Source organism: Ochlerotatus camptorhynchus, unplaced genomic scaffold, assembly GCF_037179485.1.
Source record: "Ochlerotatus camptorhynchus isolate MF236.1 unplaced genomic scaffold, CSIRO-AGI_Acam_v1.1 ptg000422l, whole genome shotgun sequence".
NCBI classification, from domain to species: Eukaryota; Metazoa; Arthropoda; class Insecta; order Diptera; family Culicidae; genus Ochlerotatus; species Ochlerotatus camptorhynchus.
The window spans coordinates 72,370-94,103 of record NW_027040908.1 but is presented as its reverse complement, the minus strand read 5'-3'; the positions used below and the strand labels follow the sequence as shown (position 1 = coordinate 94,103).

Below are 21,734 nucleotides of genomic sequence, written 5' to 3'. Positions count from 1 at the left end.
TCGCAAGTTGTTCATCTAACAAGCATTTAACGGACTATTCAAAAGTATCGTAGTTGGTAGTACCGTCACCTGTGGCGCGCATAGTCAATTCACTTGCGTTTGACGTTTACACACTACCGCCATCTGTTCAGCGGTGTGCCCACCACAATGTACTCAACAGATGGCGGAAAGGTTTTGACGACGATGTTTTACAGTGAGAAATATTCAATGTGCTATATCTGTTTGTCTGTGGTAAAGCTATGTGAAAGCTAAGTTAAAAAATTGAGTTAAGGTTATGTCAAAATTATGTGAGAGTTATATTAATGCTTAAGTTAAGTTAAAGTTAAGTTAATGTTAGGTTAAAGTTATGTTAAAGTTAAGTTAAAATTAAATTAATGTTATGTTAAAGTTAAGTTAAAGTTAAGGTTAAGTTAAGTTAAAGTGAAGTTAAGCTTAAGTTAAAGATAAGTTAAAGTTAAGGTTAAGTTAAGATAAAGTTAAGTTAAGTTAAGATTAAGTTAAAGATAAAGTTAAGTTAAAGTTAAGTTATAGTTAAGTTAAAGTTAAGTTAACGCTAAGCTAAAGTTAAGTTAAAGTTAATGCTAAGTTAAGTTAACGTTAACGTTATCTGCTCGAACTGCAGTATACTTACTTACCTCAAGTCTCAAGATTTTCGGAAATTTTGCGCTTATTACCCGAAATTCACAAGTTTTGTCATTGTTTACATTTTTGTCCGGGTGAAAACGAGGGAATGGTTGGTAGTTATTTTTGCATTCATGGACACAGCAAATAAATGCTAAATTAAAATGAACTATTGTTGGATTAATAATAGAATATTGTTATTTTTACAATAGTTGCAGTTGAAAAGTGGCTTATTAAAACAAAAAGATACCTATTTTGAATTTATATGAATAAGTATTATTGAAACAATAAAATGCAATATAATTTCAACCGGAATTGTTTGTTTAAATACAACTAAAGTTTTGTTTGGTTCAATGCAAACAGTTTTCTGTCCGTGCAGAAGCTCTGTGAATTTCTCTGAAGATCTTCGAACTACCCTGAAGCACTAAAAATTTCTCTGAAAGTCTACAAAACTTCCCTGAATTTCTGCAATTTTTTTCTGAAGCAATAAAAATTTATCTGAAGACCTCCTTTAAGTTCTGCAAATTTCTCTGAGGATCAACAAACTTCCCTGAAATTCAGTATTTTTCCCTGAAGTTCTGCCAATTTGCCTAAAGCTCTGTGAACTGCCCTGAAGTACTGAAAATAACTCTTAAGATGTACGAGGATCTTTAAATTTATGTCATCTTCCCTGAGGTTCTGTGAGATTATCTAAAGTTCTGCGAACTTCTCTGAAATTCTGTTCTATGAATTTCCCTAAGGAACTAAAAAAATATCTTAAAATTTACGAACATCACTGTAGTTCTGTTAATTTCTCTGAAGATCTTCTAACTTCCCTGGAGATCTGTGAAAATCCATAAAGTACTGATTATTTCTCTAGACGACGACAAACATTCTGTAAATTACTCAGAAGATCTACGAACTTACCTGATTTTCTTTTGATTTCTCAAAAGATTTCCGAACTTACCTGAAGATCTCTGAACTTCCCTGAAGTTTTTTAAACTTACCTGAAGTTTTTTTAAAACTTCCCTGAAGTTTTTTTAAAACTTCCCTGAAGTTTTTTTAAAACTTCCCTGAAGTTTTTTTTTTAATTTCCCTAAAGTTATGCTGATTTCTCTGAAGATCTACGACCTACGGTGTAGTAAGATCTTCAAAACAATTTCTGATTATTCTGCGTTCTGACGTTCAAACGACTTCAATTCGATTTTTTATCAGATGTTGGTCCTCAGAATAATTCCTGATCAACTTGACCTCTTCGAAGAATATCTCAAGATTTTAATTTCTAATCCTTATCAACCTGACCACTTCGAATATTTTCCAAACTACTTTATTTGAATTTCTGATCAGTTGTAGGTCTTCAAAACAATTCCTGCTTATTTTGATCTCTTGTAGTAATATCCGAAAAGTTTCAATTGATTAATTGATCAGTTGTAGGTTCTCAGAATAATACCTGATCAATTTAAACTATTCAAAGAATATCAAAAGGACATCGTTTGAATTTCTGTTCAGTTGTAGGTCTTCAGAATAATTATTAACTTAAATTAAATTAAATCCGGCATTTTTCTGATGTTTATAGAACTACCCTGAAGTTCTACTAGTTCTTCTAACATACCTGAAAATGTACATTCACCGCTGTACCGCTATGCCGTTGTCCTGATGTCATTGGGTTCGGCCCTTTACCTGGCTCTTAGACATTTCAAAGAAAACAATGTCTGCATGATGTTTGTACATCGGTTCAAACTATGCGTATTGATAAGTTTTCTGAAAAGATTTGGATCTAGGTGCATAGTTTGCTTTGATAGTCTTTCACAGTTTTTCTATAGCATTCTCTAGCCTTAGCTCATCTAAATATTTACTGCAAAATTCCTGGATAAATCTTCTTGTTTATTTTCTATCGTTCTATGTTCTGCAACCGAGTGGCAACCACTTACGCCAGGGAGGCAATTGAACCATAGAGATTGAACACCTAGACCTGGACTCATCAACTCAAGGACCAGGATCCACGGCTGTGCTTCTTTTCGAAGGAAGGCATGACACCACGAAAGCAACCAAGGAAGTCATCAATCACCACCAACTGACGAGTTTCGTTTGTGGTTCAAAACGGACGGAGCATTTGTGTTTTGCTAAATTTTGCAAATGATTGGGGAATTTCCCTAAAATTTCACGCGGCCACCAGTTTTCACTCTGCCACAGGCGTTAAGGGTAACCCACATTAGATCTGCTTGCGTTGCGTTGTCGTAAATTTTATCGTTAGACAATATATTTAGCTGTCGCTTTGCTGCATCGTGTAAGATCCGGATCTAATGTGGGTGGCCCTGTAGATTTGGAAACTTGATTATATAAACACTAGACATCTTTGTCTGGTAGTTTGTTCAAAAATGATACAACAATCGTCAAGCTCGCTGTAACGTCACCTAGTGCCTCGTCATCCACGAATTGGCGCCTATATCAGTGGTCTAATAACTCTTAGCGCGCAAATGGCATAGTTCCCCTGCCGCATAGAGAGTTGCCGCAATGATATTAGGTTAGCTAAAGTCAGTTAACTGACTGGTGGGGAACGGGAGCTTTAGCATTGACTATTATGTATGCATTTCTATGACGTTATCTAACAACAATGGTGTGTACTGTTTACAAAATCATGTATGTAATTCAAATGTGTTGCATAATTGAAAGTATTTGAAAAAGTTAGATTATAATGTTTTGTACAGTTGAAAACTTCAGAAAGCAACCATATTTGAAAACATCTAAACAACACTTAGTTCTAACGTTTAGTACATTTGAAAACATCAGAGAACAACAAGCTCTAGATTCAATTGAAAACAGCCGAAAAAAGTTTGTACGTCTAAAAATATCCCAAAAACGTTTGGTTCTAATGTCAAACGATTGAAATTCTTGAATTCAAAACAACATTAGAATAGATGGATGTGAAAATACCCATATTGATGGGTATTTGATACTTTTTTTATTAAATCGGAAGCCACAAACTTCAATTTCTGGCCTCTAGACGTCACTCCGATTCCAAGAATACCCATATTGACGGGTATTTTATAGTATTTCTCACCTTTTCTGATACCGGATTCCACCATCTTTCATTTCAAAATGCCGTCAGATATCAATTTCTGACCTCAACATCACCCTGATTTTAGAAATATCTATATTGATGGATATTTTACGTATTTCCCTATTTTTCTTAAACCGGAAGCCGCCATTTTTTATTTCAAAATGGCATTGGATATCGATTTCCGATCTCTAGGCGTTACCCCGATTCCAAAAATACCCAGATTGATGGGTATTTGACTATTTGGCTGCTTCCCCCGGGACACCCGGAATATGTCCGGATGTGGCCAAAGTGGTTCTTGGAACTAGATTTGAGTTCCATCCCGAAAAAAAAAATACAGTGGAATTTTCAGTGGAAACAATACTCTAACATTAATATTAATAAAAATATAAATAAAAATTGTCGACAATAAAAATGATTGTTATAATGTTGTACTCTTCCGAAAACGGCAAAACTGCTTCCTAGATGTACAATGAATGTACATAATAAAATGTTGTTACAATGATTTTTATCGTATTTTTCATTTATTTTTTTGTTAACATGATTCGATCATGAACAATAATGAACAACTCTATTACAATAAAAATTGTTGTTACATTAAATATTGGTGTATTTTCATTGTGGGTTACTTCACGAACAATAAAAATAAATCTGATTGAAGCATGCAGACTATGAGAGGGTCAGCAACACTGCCAATGTAATTAAGATAGGCGCTGCTCGTATGCCTCTGGCTTTGACAGTTCGTTTGGCTCAAAAACAGGCAGTCCGCGTTCGCTCATATCTTATCCTAGACCCTCTCTAAAGCTTAATGGAGACCTTTTCCGTGCAGTCAATAATCATACAATAATAATAAAAAATTCCACCACTTGAAGATGTCAGGAAAGAACTCTCAGGTGGAAGCATATTTCATGGGCGATTCGCTCCAGTCGAATGCATTAACTTATCAACGACGCTCAACCATGGTGCACCAAGGAGACGTGACCTAGTGATATCGAGCGCAGGGGAGTTGGCCTGTATTTCTCACAAGTTCCGGATCGAATCCCGATCCATAACCAGTAAAAAAAGGACCACTTGGAACAGACATACCACCCCCTTCCCTTCCCGTGGCGATGTTTTATTTTTTCGATTTATTTTTAAAGTCGATAAAGTAGATCGGTCAAGCCAACACATACACTCTAAAGTACACTGTTATTTTTTTTAATCAATAAATTCGCCAACCAACAGTAAAATAACAATAATATATAATGTTATTGAAAAAAAATTATATGGGAAAATCACGAAAATTTCATTGTTAAGATACTTAACAACCCCCCTTTTTTATTGTAAATTTTCCATTTACCATGAAATTTACTGTTTTGTACAACATAAATCAAGGTAAATTTATTGTAGACGTAACAATATAAATCATTGTTAGGACAATAATTTTTGTCTTATGGTTACATTGTTTTTTAATGTATTTTTGTTGTTATTTTTTTCGGGTAGTCTTTGAATGCTCGTGTAATTTGATGTGTTCCATGATAAGGTCGACTTAGTTTGTAAGATATTATTGTTATGTTAAGATCTATTTAATAAAAAAAAACATATGTTAGTTACGGAAACCAGCGTAAACACATTAATGTGTAAAATTTCACACATTTCGTGAAAAAAGGGGCCTAAAGGGTGTCCACGATGAAATTGCCACACACAAAATTGATTCGCAGAATTCGAGTTTTCATCCGATTGCCATCAAATTTTCAGGGATTGAGAAATAACTATTAAACTTCATTTTACCATTTTACTCGTATTTTATTTACAGTCCATACGCAAATGCCCGCACCTTGGCCTTAACCCCAGCCATAAGATTCTGCACAACCTGTGAATCAACCGTTTTTTGCATGTAAACCCATACTTTCTTCAGTTCCTCGACTGTCTTCACTACCTTAGGTCGTTTAAGAAGGTGCTGCTTCATAATCGCCCAGTACTTCTCGATGGGGCGGAGCTCCGGAGTGTTGGGAGGGTTGAACATTTTCGGCACGAAATTGACCTTATTGTCCGCATACCACTTCAGCACGTCCTTGGAGTAGTGGCATGAGGCCAAATCCGGCCAGAAGATTGTTGGGACGTTGTGGGCCTTCAGGAGAGGAAGCAGCCGCTTCTGGAGGCACTCTTTTATGTACACCTGTCCGTTCATCGTGTCCTGGGTCACGAAAGGTGCACTCCGCTTCCCGCACGTGCAGATGGCTTGCCAAACCAGGAATTTCTTCGCAAATTTGGACATCTTCTGAGTGCGGACATGCTCCGGAACGCTGAACTTATCCTTGGCCGTGAAAAACAGGTTGCCGGGGATCTGTTTGAAGTCGGCCTTCACATATGTTTCGTCGTCCATGATGCAGCATTCAACTTTCGTCAGCATGTTGAGGTACAACTTCCTGGCACGGGTTTTGGCGGACTTGTTCTGCTTCTCGTCACGATTAGGGGCCTTTTGTACCTTGAACGTTCGAAGCCCAGCCTTAGTTTTGGCCTTCTGGACAAAACTTCGGCTTAGGTGCAGCTTCTTAGCCACATCCCTAACGGAGGCGTTCGGATTTCGGTTGAAGGCCCCAACTACGCGGTTGTGATTTTTGGTGTTGTACGGAATACTTTTTCCTTCACTTCTGGGCTTCCGATCGGTGGTCAACCGTTCCTCGAACCGCTTAATCACTCGCGACACCGTGGAATTCGTGATTCCCAACGTTTTAGCGATGGAACGATGCGAGAGATCCTTGTTCTCGTGATGAATGCGCAAGATTTTATCACGCACGAGCTGTTCTTTCGACTCCATTTCCGCGAGTTTTGATCACAGGACTTTAAAACTTGCAGGATGTAAATAATGCACTATGAACTAAATCCACCCAAATTTTCATTAAATTCTACCCAACGGTTAAAAAGTTAGAGCAATTTCATAGTGTGGCAATTTCATCGTGGACACCCTTTACTCATAAAATGTGTAAACTACTTTTACACATTTATGTGTTAACCCTGCAAACGTCAATAGAAGTGTATTTTTTACACATTTTTCAGAAAAATGTGTAAAAAGTAATCATTTCTAGAGCTTAAATATAATTGGTGCCCATGGTTTTTTATTAACTTCGGAATTTTCTTATTTGTGTCAATGATAAAATAAAGATTGCTCGAATAAAATAATATTTTATTAAAAAAAAAAGGAATGCCATCAAAAAATCAGTAGCGGTGCCGGTGGTGTAGTAATAAGCGTGATTACCTCTTACCCCAGCAGGCCTGGGTTCAATCCCAGTCGGCACCGCTGGGATGTTCTGAGGCATAACATCTCTGATCACGCCGAGAATCACGCCTTCCTTCGGAAGGGAAGTAAAGCCATTGGTCCCCGGTTCATGAGTTGATAGGAAGGATCCAGGTGTGGGAGCTGCCTTCCTGTCGTCAGTAGCATTGGTGCTCAGCACAGAAAAACAAATCAGGGAAAAAACAAAAATCAGTATGAAGCAAGCAAGCGAGACACCGGACATTGAATGATTTTTTTTTCTAAAACTTAACTATGAAAATAGTATAAATCACCTACCGTCTAGTATGTCCATCGTTGCACTGTCCAGCTTGGACCATAGTTCCTTCATTTTCCGTACAACAGGAAATATATACAAATGGGTGGGCGTTGGCCAAATTTGGATTTTTCAGATATAATCCTAAATAGGACCTAGATTATTTAATACTCTAGTAACCTCAAGTCCGTGCTCTGTCAGAATGTTTCATTGTGATTAATCAACACTCAGAGGGGTAAAATATAAAATTTGGGGTAAATTTGAAAGAAAGGGTACTTGGAGTGTAGAGCGCACTGCCCACTGGACGTTTCTGAAGCCTGGCCAAGTGAGTGAGGTATGGGTTTATTTGATTGAACGTCATTTCCAATGTATTGATACATTCAAACCATTGGCATTTGAGATAAGGCAGAGATAGTTTGCGGATGGCCCGCTTAGGAGGAGCGTAACCCACGTTATGGTTTCCATTTATTAAATAGTTCAGATAGGCTAGAAATGACAGATTTATTGTGAGATAAGGTACCATATTGGGAAAGCATAATTTTCATAGGGTTCAGAGCAGCTGAGCTGTTCGTTTGTAGTTTGACCACAGACAAACAGACATAACACTCGCAAGATGTTCATCGAACAAGCATTTATCGGTCAATTTAAAAGTATCTTAGTTGGTAGTACCGCCACCTGTGGCGCGCACAGTCAATTCACACTACCGCCATCTGTTCAGCGTACTAACCACCACAGTGTACTCAACAGATGGCGGATATGTTTTAGCGACGATGTTTTACAATGAGAAATACTCAATGTGTTATGTCTGTTTGTCTGTGGTTTAGCTGTTCTGATTTCGGTACAGTTTGTTGAGGTCGGGTATAGTTTCTGAGTATGGATGCCCATTTTGAAATAACTCATATTAGCACAGAGTAATAGTTTTATTGCTAGGGAACTTTCTTTTGGGATCGTCTTTTCTTCATACAATTCTCATTATTCATACTATACTAATCATGTTCAGTCTTAGAAAATGTTATATGTTTAAGCCCCGTTCTAGATTTGTTTGTTATTCATATCTTATGCATTGCAGCTCGCGAGAGGTTATCAAATATGGGTTCTTTTTCTCATCCGCAATAGTTTGGGGGAGGGGGCGATCTGAGAGCTGAATAGAGGCAAATAAAATAGGGAACACAACACCATGACCCAAACGACTAAGCAAGGCATGCAACTCACACTTAACTTGTTCTATTTCGTTCTTCCTCTCATGTACCAATATTACCTACCTGAGAACAAATGGGAACACGGCCAGATTTTCAATAGGAAGAAGGAAAAGTAGAAGGGTCTGTGCCTAGGGGCACGAACGGAAGCTTGACGTAGGACCGCTAGTGGACGGAATAAATGTGAAGAGCATTAAGTTCTTTTAATTGATCAAATCAGGCATAACATTTGATAACGGCACAAAAGCATTTGTAAACAAACATTCTAAGGCTCTTTACACGCGAATGATGTTGTTGGTTTGCGTGAGCGTACTTTGGTTCTCGACATGATTGTAGTGCATCCACTTTGATGTGATATCAAAATTATTATTTTGCTGTGTAGGTGACAGCATCACGGACCTCATTTTCCACGAACACCTTCAGCACACCTTGTAGATCAGACCGGAGATACATCAGACACTGCCACGGCGAGCCAGACGACGGATGGTGGTTATCTCGAAGAATTTGCGATGACGATTGGCACCTCCTTTGCCACGACCTACTGCTTGCTGACCACGCCGTCCGAAGCGAAAATGAGCTGATACCAGACAGCAGCGCTGCTTTATATTTTTTTAGGTTAAAGCAAAATAATGTGCAACCAAGTGGTATAAAAGCTACAAAGACTCCTCCCATTATGAGTAGTTTGCTATCAAGTAGCGACACTGGCTATTTTCTTTTTGCGTACACGGCGAATGAGAACGACCCAAATTTGAGTTTAGTTCACTCATAATCGCCAAAAGTGTAGGAACTCAGCGATGAGTAAATTTGTCTCATGATTTTGTGTGGAAAACCTAAAAAATCTGCCAGAAAATGAGGGAATTGACGAAAATTTTATTCAGTCTCGGAGTAGTACCAATAGACTGAGTGAATCCAATCTTTACTTTTCTCAAATTCGGGAATTTTTCCCTGGAAAATCCTGGAAAAACCTGGGAAAAAATAAGGCAAACTTACTCATTGCTGAGTTCCTGCACTTTATTTCTTATTTCTGAGATAACTAAACTCAAATTTGGGTCGTTCTCATTCGCCGTGATAGATATCGGCGTCTGTGGTTAGCGTGATTACCTCTCACCCCAGCAGGCCTGGGTCCAATCTCAGTCGGCGCCACCGGCATGTTCTAAGGCATAACATCTCTGGGAGCTGCCTCCATGGCGTCGGTAGCATTAGAGCTCACACGCTAAGATAAGATTACCTAAAATTAGGTTTTAATTTTACCTAAAATTAGGTTTTGATACTAATACCCAGAATATATGTAAAATTTACCGATAAATAACGTTACTTTTTATTTATATTATGAGTAAAGAGCGTTTTCAAATATTTACTTTATTTTTTAACCTAAAATTAGGTGAAAATTTAGTCACTATGCAACGAGCAGCAACGCTGATGGCAAGTGTTTGTGTGAATTGTAGTGAAAGTTACCAAAGTTATGTGAAGACGAGTGTGAAGAATTTTTGAATGAAACCGAAATTCAAATAATTCAATTAAATTTCAACGACGACTTATACGAATAGTGAGTATAATTACCTATTAATAATCCTAAGCAAATAACAAAAAATGACTAGTGCTGCAAACAAAAACTAACCTCACTTATGTTTTCGAACCAGAGTTTGTACGCAAGACTATCAAATCATGGTAAAATATATTTTTTTTTTGCTTATATTATCCAATTCTAGCTATCAGAGGTCAATCCCACCTCAGCATCCCGCAGGCACCCGTCGTGTCTTCTTGCTGGCATCTCAAGTGCTTGTTCCTGTTTCTGCTGCTGCAATCCTTCCGGAAAGGTACTCGAGTTGTCGACGGCTTGCGGAAACCAGCCAGGAAAGCAGAGTGGTCGATCAGTGATATTCATGACCAAACGACCGTTAATCAAAAATCACAATTAAAATGTATTTTGCAACGATTTTGAATATACTTGCGTGTTTTTATAATTCTGAGTGGGTACAAAATGCAACATCAAATCCGAAAAATATCTTAAAAATAGCATCTGCAGCGCTCGCGATTGCATTGCAGAAAACAATAATACAGAAAAAAAAACGTAATTTTCGGTAAAAAGTAACGTTACAAAATAGGTAATTATTAACGTTAACGATTCTCAACCATCAATACCTAATTTAAGGTAATCGATGTTTACCGATTATTTAGGTATGTGCACTTTTGTTCGATTATCGTTATTTTTTACCGACTTTTAGGTATTCCTGTCTTAGCGTGCAGTACGGAAAACAAATCTCGCGTCACTTTTCAATAGGTCCTATCTACATTGATCGATTCTCTTCATCAACACTCTCTTTCGTAAATATTCGGCTTCACAAATGTGGATCAACAATAGAAAAGAGCCCATCAGCATTTGTAAACAGACCGTTCCAAAGCCCTTTACTCACAAAGCGAAGGCCACCCACACAAACGAACACCATCATCGGATAGGGGAAACTTCTACCTACAAGATGTTGGTGTTGGTTTGTGTGAGCGGCCTTCGATTTGTGAGGCTTTGGAACGGTTTGTTTACAAATGCTGATGGGCCCTATTCTATTGTTGATCCAGAAATGTTTCCTGCCGTCTTCGTCGAATTAGATGCTAGATTGTTGCTTCTTCCATCGAAAATATCCGGCCGTGGCGATTCAAAGTTGATCAAGGTTGATCAAAATAATTTGTATCCCTGCTTCCAGTTTGATAACATGAGCATTTTGTGTGGTCGATGGTTCTGAATATGGACAAACAGGCAGATGAATTCTATTCCTACTCTTTTCTGTAATAAGATTGGTGGCCCTGAAAAGAGCCGTTTTGTTTCCAATGTTGGTGATGATTTACCTCCGAAACCAAACAGAGTGCGTCTCTGTCACTTCAAAAACGTAGATGACATCCATGGCCGCTTACGCTTGGCGTGTTTAGTGTAGGTGACAGCATCACGGATCTCATTTTTCAGGAACACCTTCAGCACACCTCGTTAATCAAACCGTAGATACGTCAGGACACCGCCACGGCGAGCCAGACAACGGATGGTGGTTATCTCGAAGAATTTGCGTTTGGTTCTGAACATGGCTCCCTATTCGCACGCGCCCGAGGATCGGAAGCGAATGCCACTTCGACTTGTTTCGTCTACTTACTACTCTCTGACGACTGTGCTAGGGAAGCAGCATATGCATGTAGGTAATTGGTGGATTTGTTAGTTAATTCGACGCTTTTGGACAGTGCTGGACATTTACCAGTTTTTCAATAGTTTCTTGTTGAAAATCAACATTCGGAAGCATTTTATCAATGCGTAGCCATATTACTGATCGATTGGTGATAAAGTTATTGAAATTCGACCAGGGGCAGCTGAGTTATTAACGTTCAAAATCTTTCTTAATTTGTTACATGTTCCATTTTCGGTTTTCACAAGTGTACCCCCATATAGAAATCAAAGACGTAGTCCTACGTCAAAAAAGCAAGAAAACGTAAGAGAGTAAGCAGTCAGAAAGGATTAGGCCATTTGGAAACAGCCAATTTATACTGGACGGAACTGGTAAGTAGGATAAGAATTGTAAAAGGTGTGTGCTTGCATGATTTACCTATTTTAGAATTACCTATAAGCCACATGAGAACCTCATTTCCTTGAATTAAGAGTGCAGCAAATCTTCGTGCATCACAGAAATTCAAAACAACCCAAAATTAAGTTCTTTTCACTCATCTCCCATGTTCCGTACGATAAGCCAAAATTTGGGTAAACCGGCTCAAGTAGTTTGCATTTAAGGACGGCAAAAAAAATTACCCATCGCTAAGTTATTTTCAATTTTTTCTACCCAAAATTAAGTTCAATTAACTCAAATTTGGGTATATCGCATATTACTCAATTTTGCCTTCTCGTACGGAACTAGACGGTTGAGTCGAATCTTTCGTTCTATTTTTGACAACAATAGCGAGAGGAAATGAAACGGGCAGAGGTCAAATAACTCAAATTTGAGTTTAAAAAACCCAAGCGGTGGGTAGTTTTGTTTTTCTGTGCACTGATCTATAGACTACACGGTGTTTCGCGAAAACCCATTAATGGGTATAAAAATACCCATTTCCGCTAAAAGTGCCCCTCACGGTGTTTCGTGAAAACCCATTAATGGGTAAAAAAATACCCATTTTCAAACCATGTATGCAGCTGTCAAAAAATGGGGGAATTTTGAAATCATAAAATGGGTGAAAAAATACCATTTAAAGAATCAGTTCACGGTTGAATAATGGGTATATTTTTTACCCAATAATGGGTGAAAAAACACTTCGAAATTTTATCGTCTCATTTCCGTCATTGGGAATGCAAACCACGATGCAAACAGTTACTGCGGACAGCAGCAACGATCTCCGGAAAATATTAGAATCCAAAACGTTGGAGAGGCTTACGGATAAGTCAATACAATGGATAATTTGTATTATAATGTTTCGTGAAAAATTTTGAGCGGAACACCTGCATTTATTTTCAATGTTTTAAAAACATTTTTACATCAACGAGCGCTTGCATCCTCCATTTGTAAAAATGGGTTATTTTTTCACCCATTTTACGGTAAACACAATATAAGAAAATGGGTGAAAAAACACCCATTTATTGACAGACCACCCATTTACCCATTTATGAGTAAACCATAGTTTACCCATTAAATGAGGAGGGGCACTTTTAGCGGAAATGGGTATTTTTATACCCATTAATGGGTTTCGCGAAACACCGTGCTCCTCATTTAATTGGGTAAACTATGGTTTACTCATAAATGGGTAAATGGGTGGTCTGTCAATAAATGGGTGTTTTTTCACCCATTTTCTTATATTGTGTTTACCGTAAAATGGGTGAAAAAATACCCATTTTTACAAATGGAGGATGCAAGCGCTCGTTGATGTAAAAATGTTTTTAAAACATTGAAAATAAATGCAGGTGTTCCGCTCAAATTTTTCACGAAACATTATAATACAAATTATCCATTGTATTGACTTATCCGTAAGCCTCTCCAACGTTTTGGATTCTAATATTTTCCGGAGATCGTTGCTGCTGTCCGCAGTAACTGTTTGCATCGTGGTTTGCATTCCCAATGACGGAAATGAGACGATAAAATTTCGAAGTGTTTTTTCACCCATTATTGGGTAAAAAATATACCCATTATTCAACCGTGAACTGATTCTTTAAATGGGTATTTTTTCACCCATTTTATGATTTCAAAATTCCCCCATTTTTTGACAGCTGCATACATGGTTTGAAAATGGGTATTTTTTTACCCATTAATGGGTTTTCACGAAACACCGTGTAGGGGGTTAGTCCCTACACGCTTATTCTGGTCAACTCAAAATTGAGTCGAATGTACTCATCTCAGCGGCAAGTATGGCTACTCAAAATTGACTTTTGAGTAAACTACGTTCTCATGTAGACTGAGTCAAATCCACTCGCCCGTACTTTCAGTTGCGGGGAGGGTTTTTGTTTTGATTTTTATTCAAGGAAATAGAAATTGCCTGCTCCGGATTCATTCTACCGGAGCAAAAAACGGTTCAACACCGTTTCTCTAAGCAATTCGTACTTACCTGAAGGCATTTCAGCCGGTTTTGAGTAACATTTTCTATGAGGTTCCCTCCGACATGACTGGCATTTTTTCCAAGTCCAGGATTTTGCTGACTGAGTGGCTTTTACTCAGTTTGACATTTCTCGTTTACTCAATTTTTGACAACTCGATACATCGGACGAAAGTGAGTACGATCGACTCACCTGGTGAGTTAGCAGAAGTAAGCGTGTAGATAAGCCAACTTAGCGGTTGGCACAGCCTACACGGCAAGAAAAAAATACTCAAAATTAAGTTAAAAAAAACTCAACGTTGGGTTCTATCATTTGAGGTCCGCCGTTGAGTGAATCAGAAAAGCGGCGTTGGTTAAAATTTACTCAACTATTGAGTAATAATAAACGAACTCAAATATAAGTTTATTTTCATTGAGGTTGCTCTTATGCGCCTTTAACCATTTCATTTTCACAAGCGTTAATAGACGAATGGTCAACACACGGGCCCCGTAATCTCAACGTCCATGGTTCGGTTCCAGTCTGCTCCGTTTTATTATTTTTTTGTCAACTTGGTCAACGTGGATTCATGATCAGGATTACTCAAAATTGAGTTTTCTTCTTTAACTTAATTTTACCTAGCCCCACGGAAGCCACATGATGAGTGAAAGGAACTCAATTTTGGGTACTTTTTCTTACCGTGTATACACTGAACAATTACAATTACAATTAAGGGGTCGTCCATTAATTATGTCACACATTTAGGGGGGAGGGGGGTTTGAAAACTGTGACGAGCCATACAAAAAAAAATTAAGGTCCATACAAAATGGACCATCCCTAACAGGAAATATATACAAATGGCGTCTTGTTTACACAGAATACAGCAATATTTGAAGTTTTTTTACCCATTAATGAGTATAAAACTACACATATTTTGACTGGTACTTCATTCTTAATATGTGTATTTTTTTTTACACATTTTAAGATCTCCAAATTTACACATTTTTTGACAGCTGCATATAAATATAAAAAATGTGTATTTTTTTACTCATTTATGTGTTTACGCTGGTTACCGTCTATGAAGAGAAATTCGTATACCACACGGAAATCAGCGTAAACACATTAATGTGTAAAATTTCACACATTTCGTGAAAAAAGGGGTCTACTCACAAAATGTGTAAACTGATAATCGATTATTCCAATTTTGATATGTCGTCTCTTTATAATACAGGCTCTTTAGGGCGAACTTACTTAATGGTAAGGTCACAGACAAACAGACATAACACTCACAATCACATTCATCGCAAATAATGTTTTAGTTGGGAATGTGCTTGCATTTGTCATGGTGGCGCCACTGAAGCATTGAGCAAGCCACCACATTTCGAACTTATCAGTGATGCCAGTTCTTTTTCACGTCTAGTTAGTAGATGTCAGCTCTTGAAAATGATAAGTGATCAAGGCATCCCACTGGAGACACATACCACATCTGCGGAATACAAAAAAAAAGTTGTTGAATATTACATCAAAACTGCTGCACATTAGTCATTCCGTTTCTAATATTACATTGAACGATGCACACAGAATTCGAGAACAAATCATGTTGATGACTGTAATATTCTTTCAATTTTTACCAGTTATTGATGTTCAATACTTCACCATGAATATTATTGATTGAAACATATTACATTGATACATATACATTTAGAAAGGGCACTAATAAGTGATGCATTACCTTGTTTATAAACTTGTTTCCATCTTTTGCTGGAAACAAGTTTTTAAACAAGGTAAGAGCACAATAAACAAACAAAACAAATCCCTGAAAAAAATCTTAGCTTCTGTGAATTTTTCCTACGGATCCGTATTTCTGCAGAATACAATCAATTTTATAGATCTACGGAAAATTTCGTAGAACCGACATCACTGACTTCCATCTGTTTTGTTTTTATTCAACACAGCTGACACGATGACATAACAAGGGAAAAGCAACTGGTGAAAAAATTGCATGAACGAGGGATGTTCCGGTTGCAAAACAATGCTTGGGAATGTGGATGATAAATGGTACTAGCATAGAGGTAACTCTAAGACCACTGGGTCCTGAAGAAAATCATTATTATTTTTGGCTCACTCAGTACCAGAACAACGGTCCCAAGCAGTCCCAAGCTATTTCACTCACCCCTGCATGTTCTGCATGAATCCACACACCCCTGATGTTATCTGTCAAACTTTCATAGCGAATCAAAACAAACATAGTGTAGTAATAGAATTTCAACTAGAATAGGGTACGTTAATCGTTTGCTTGGGACCAATAGGCTACTAAAGTGGTGAGCCAATTTAAAATCGTTAGTTTCGTATTGATTGTTGGTACTAAAGGGTGATACAGTCAAAATTTGGTCAATATCAACTTGACGTATTTCTTTCAATTTTGCATTTAAAAAAGCTGAACACCCCTCATTTTGAAGGTGTGTGTGTGTAGAATGTTGCTCCTATTTTGATTTTGGAATTCATTCTTCAGTTGTCAAAATGCCGTCCAAGCAAGAAGAGCAGCGTATCAAAATTTTGCTCGCGCATCGCGAAAATCCGAGCTACTCGCACGCAAAGTTGGCAAAATCACTATAAGTTACCAAATCAACCGTTACAAATGTAATTAAAGTGTTTGGGAAACGTTTTTCGACAGCCAGGAAGTCTGGATCGGGGGGAAATCGAAAACCGGAAGCCGCTGAGACGACAAAGAGAGTTGCCGGTAGTTTCAAGCGAAACCCTAACCTCTCTCTCCGAGATGCCGCAAATAAGCTGGGTGTATCGTCTACAACCGTGCATCGCGCCAAAAAACTAGCCGGACTATCGACTTACAAGAAGGTAGTGACTCCAAATCGCGATGATAAACAAAATACGACGGCCAAAGCGCGATCCCGGAGGCTGTACACGACGATGCTGACGAAGTTTGACTGCGTGGTAATGGACGACGAAACCTACGTCAAAGCCGACTACAAGCAGCTTCCGGGACAGGAGTTTTATACGGCAAAAGGAAGGGGAAAGGTAGCAGATGTTTTCAAGCACATGAAACTGTCAAAGTTCGCAAAGAAATATCTGGTTTGGCAAGCCAGCTGTACCTGTGGCTTGAAAAGCAGCATTTTCATAGCTTCCGGGACTGTCAACCAAGAAATTTACGTGAAAGAGTGTTTGAATAAACGTCTGCTCCCTTTCCTGAAGAAACACGGTTGTTCCGTACTGTTTTGGCCGGATTTGGCATCTTGCCATTACGGTAAAAAGGCCATGGAGTGGTACGCCGCCAACAACGTGCATGTGGTTCCCAAGGACAAGAACCCTCCCAACACGCCAGAGCTCCGCCCAATTGAGAAATACTGGGCTATTGTCAAGCGGAACCTAAAGAAGACCAAAAAACTGCTAAGGGCGAGCAGCAGTTCAAGGCAAACTGGCTTTCTGCGGCGAAGAAGGTGGACAAGGTGGCTGTACAAAATCTTATGGCAGGGGTCAAGCGTAAGGCCCGGCAATTCGGATTTGGAAAAGCGGAAGCCTAACTGAATATTTTTCCTGAATTTTATACTAATTGAACTTGAAAAAGAAATTTAATTTGATTTTTTAAATAAACGATTTCACTGATTTACACGCGTTTTCCCTTGACCAAATTTTGACCGTATCACCCTTTAGTGTGCATGCAAAATACGCTTGACGATATTTTTTGAAGAATTTTCTTCTAAGTGTTATGTCTGTTTGTCTGTGGTAAGGTTATGGGAGTCAGTAAGGTGCATGGATGGTTTTGTAACATCGATCAACTTTATGTGGAATATATCACGAATAGGTTGCCTGTAAATGTATGATAACCAATTCGCGATATATTCCACGTAAAGTTTACCGACAATACAAAAACATCCATGGACCTTACCGACTACCATAACCATTACCATTAAAATTCTTAATCCATAAGTAAAAAGGTTCTAATATAGTATTATTTCCGAAAATATATGCACGGCGAATGAGAACGACCCAAAAATTAGTTTAGTTCACTCATAATCGCCAAAAGTGCAGGAACTCAGCGATGAGTAAATTTGTCTCATGGTTTCCTGTGGAAAACCTAAAAAATCTGCCGGAAAATGAGGAAATTGACGAAAATTTTATTCAGTCTCGGAGTAGTACTAATAGACTGAGTGAATCCAATCTATACTTTTCTCAAATTCGTCAATTTTTCCCTGAAAAATCCTGGAAAAACCTGGGAAAACATGAGTTCTTACACTTTTGGCGATTATGAGTGAACTAAACTTAAATTTGGGTCGTTCTCATTCGCCGTGTGGAGAAAACAACTATTTTGAATGGCAATGGCTCTTAGACCAAGCGCACCGCAGTGCATAAGTAAATGCGTGTCTATTAAACTACCCATTTTTGCACCGGTCGTTGATAAGAGCAACCGTACCAATGAGTAAATGAGGCACATTTACCAACCTCTACCATAACGCTACTTGCGTACCGGGGGTTGCTATTCAGGTTGGGGAAATAGCAATCCGCACCTTGGGAAGTAGTGAGTTCATAAATTTAGCAATCCGGTAGCAACGCATCAGACGGTTGCTATTTTGAATAAACGTCAAAAGTTTGTTTTGCCGGTGTGGAAAACGGTAACTTAAATTATGACTCTGATAGCAACGACCGGTGTGAAGAGGAGTGATTAAACCAAAATGGAAACTCTGTGCGTAAGTAAAATAGTGCCGCAAATGGCAACGACTGGTACGGTTGCTCTAAAAGGGTTTCCAAAGTACCTCTCTGTTTCCACACCGGTGGTTGTCAATCTACCCGAAAAAAATAACAACAAAAATACAATAAAAAACAATGTAACAATAAGACGAAAATTATTGTCTTAACAATGATTTATATTGTTACGTCTACAATAAATTTACCTTGATTTATGTTGTACAAAACAGTAAATTTCATGGTAAATGGAAAATTTACAATAAAAAAGGGGGGTTGTTAAGTATCTTAACAATGAAATTTTCGTGATTTCCCCATACAATTTTTTTTCAAAAACATTATATATTATTGTTATTTTACTGTTGGTTGGCGAATTTATTGATTAAAAAAATAACAGTGTACTTTAGAGTGTATATGTTGGCTTGACAGATCTACTTTATCGACTTTAAAAATAAATCGAAAAAATAAAACATCGCCCCGGGAAGTGAAGGGGGTGGTATGTATGTTACGGGTGATTCCTTTTTTTACTGGTTATGGATTGAGATTCGATCCGGAACTTGTGAGAAATGGAAGCCAACTCCCCTGCACTCGATCTCTCTAGGTCACGTCTCCTTGGTGGTTGAGGGTCGTTGATAAGTTAATGCATTCAACTGGAGAGAATCGCCCATGAAATATGCTTCCACCTGAGAGTTATTTCATGACATCTTCAAGTGGTGGATTTTTCTATTATTATTGTATGATTATTGACTGCACGGAAAAGGTCTGCATTAAGCGGGATTTAGATGATACAGGAGAGTTGAGTTCAACTCAAACCGATCTGGTCGTAGGCGTTCAATTGACTTGGCAACGAATAGAGCCAAACGAACTGTCAAAGCAAGAGCCATATGACCAGCGCCTATCTTAATTACATTGGCAGTGTTGCTGACCCTCTCATAGTCTGCATGCTTCAATCAGATTTATTTTTATTGTTCGTGAAGTAACCCACAATGAAAACACACCAATATTTAATGTAACAACAATTTTTATTGTAATAGAGTTGTTCATTATTGTTCGTGATCGAATCATGTTAACAATAAAATAAATGAAAAATAAAATAAAAATCATTGTAACAACATTTTATTATGTACATTCATTGTACAGATAGGTAGCAGTTTTGCCGTTTTCGGAAGGGTACAACATTATAACAATCATTTTTATTGTCGACAATAAATATTAATGTCAGAGCATTGTTTCCACTGAAAATTTCACTGTAATTTTTTTTTCGGGTAGTTACTTCGCATCGTAGTAAAAACAAACGATAATAACAATTCAAGCTGAACATTGCATTATGTTCTAAGTAGCATTGATCGATTCTCTTCGTCGAATTTCTCTTTCGTTAATAACTTGAGCACAGAACCGTTTCTTGTTGAGTTTGTCGTATTAGATGCTTTATAAATCGATATGTGTGCTGAAAATAGCTGTGAATGTTTTTACATGGTCGTGGTGATACAAAGAGAAAGTCGACGAAGAGAATCGGTCAATGTTACTTAGGACCTAATGCATTGTTCAGCTTGAAGTGTAGTAAATATTTGATTGCAATGGATGATTCTAAAATTTTTGTGGACTCGAGTGACGATGAATTCGACGAACTTGTATTCGCCCAGCAGGTAATGTTTCATGCACTTTCAACGGCAGCAGCAGAATCAGGGGAAAAACATAGAGGATCTCGTCCTGGAAAACGACCAAACATAAACAGGTTTGCGGAGGAAGGAGCTCAACGGCTAGCGGAACGAATATTTCATCCAAAAGCCAGATGCAAAGATTTACGTTGTTTTCCGATATTTACAGTGGAAAAGCTCCTCCTGTGGAGTATGTAATTAACGGTCACATCTACAACACATGACACTACCTGGCCGATGGAATTTATCCACCATTGTTCACGTTGGTTCAAACGATTCCATCACCCGTTGGCAATAAACGAAAGGTATGTAGATATACATATTCCTGCTTTCGTTCGAATCGTATACCATTTTTTTGTGTGGAAAAAAGGTTCGAACGAAAACGAGAATATGGGTGTTAAATTTTCATTGCTAATATTTAAGTTTTTAATTTATTGTTTCTTTTCAACATAGCACTTTGCTGAAATGCAGGAATCCGCGAGAAAAGATGTAGAACGCACCTTTGGAGTACTGACTAGTCGATTTGAAATTATTAAAAACCCTGCCAGACTCTGGAATAAGAAAGAGTAGGGATCAATCATGCGCACTTGCATTATTCTCCACAAAATGATTATTGAAGATCAGCGAGATTGTTCAACGCCATTTGATGGCAACACCTCGGCCAATACTAATCCTGTTCTATCGACGGGTGAAGTTGACTTTGGAGCATTTCTAGCACGTTTCGATAAAGTTCATGATACATTTCTTCATAAACAGCTACAAAACGACTTGACTGAATACCTTTGGGAACTGAAGGGAAATGAGCAATAATAAACGAGGCTTGTTCGTCTTATATCGTTTGAACTTACCTGTTATATTTTTCTTTAAACAATAAATTCTGAAATCTAGGCCGTCCAAACCAACAGACTTCATCATCAAGATGTTAATGTATTAGTCCTTTGAGCTAGACCTTAATGCAGGCGAGGGTGGGGATACTTAGTCCAGAGGGAGACATGGTACAATAAAAAAAATGACATGAAAAAAGTGGAGTTTTACGTCATTGAAGGTAAGCTCTAGGATCAGTTTCATGAATTGACAAATCCCGTGGTTGCCTGGGTCCATCTGCAGGTCACAACTCCGAATTAATTCTGATAAGACGGTTATGAGCGGTTTTGAAAAAAACCAGGAAGCTCTAGAATCAGTTTCATGAATTATCCAAGGATATTCCGGATCTTCCGGTGGACCATTCCGTGGTCCCCTGGGTCCATATTCAGGTCACAACTTTGAATTCATTCTGATAAGACGTCCATGAACGGTTTAAAAGAAAACATAAAGCTCTAGAATCAGTTTCATGAATTGATCACTTTTACAGATGTTCCGGATCTTCAGGAGGGCCATACTGTGGTCTCTAGTGTCCATATTCCAGTCACAACGCCGAATAAATTCTGATAAGACGTCTAGGAGTGATTTAGAAAAATCCGCTGAGCTCTA

At 38.1% G+C, this 21,734-nt stretch overlaps 1 pseudogene; it reads left to right on the top strand.

Annotated features, from left to right (window-relative positions):
* Positions 1 to 20,063: 20,063 nt before the first annotated feature.
* On the top strand, positions 20,064 to 21,074 carry LOC135711104 (uncharacterized; annotated as a pseudogene).
* The last annotated feature ends 660 nt before the right edge of the window (positions 21,075 to 21,734 follow it).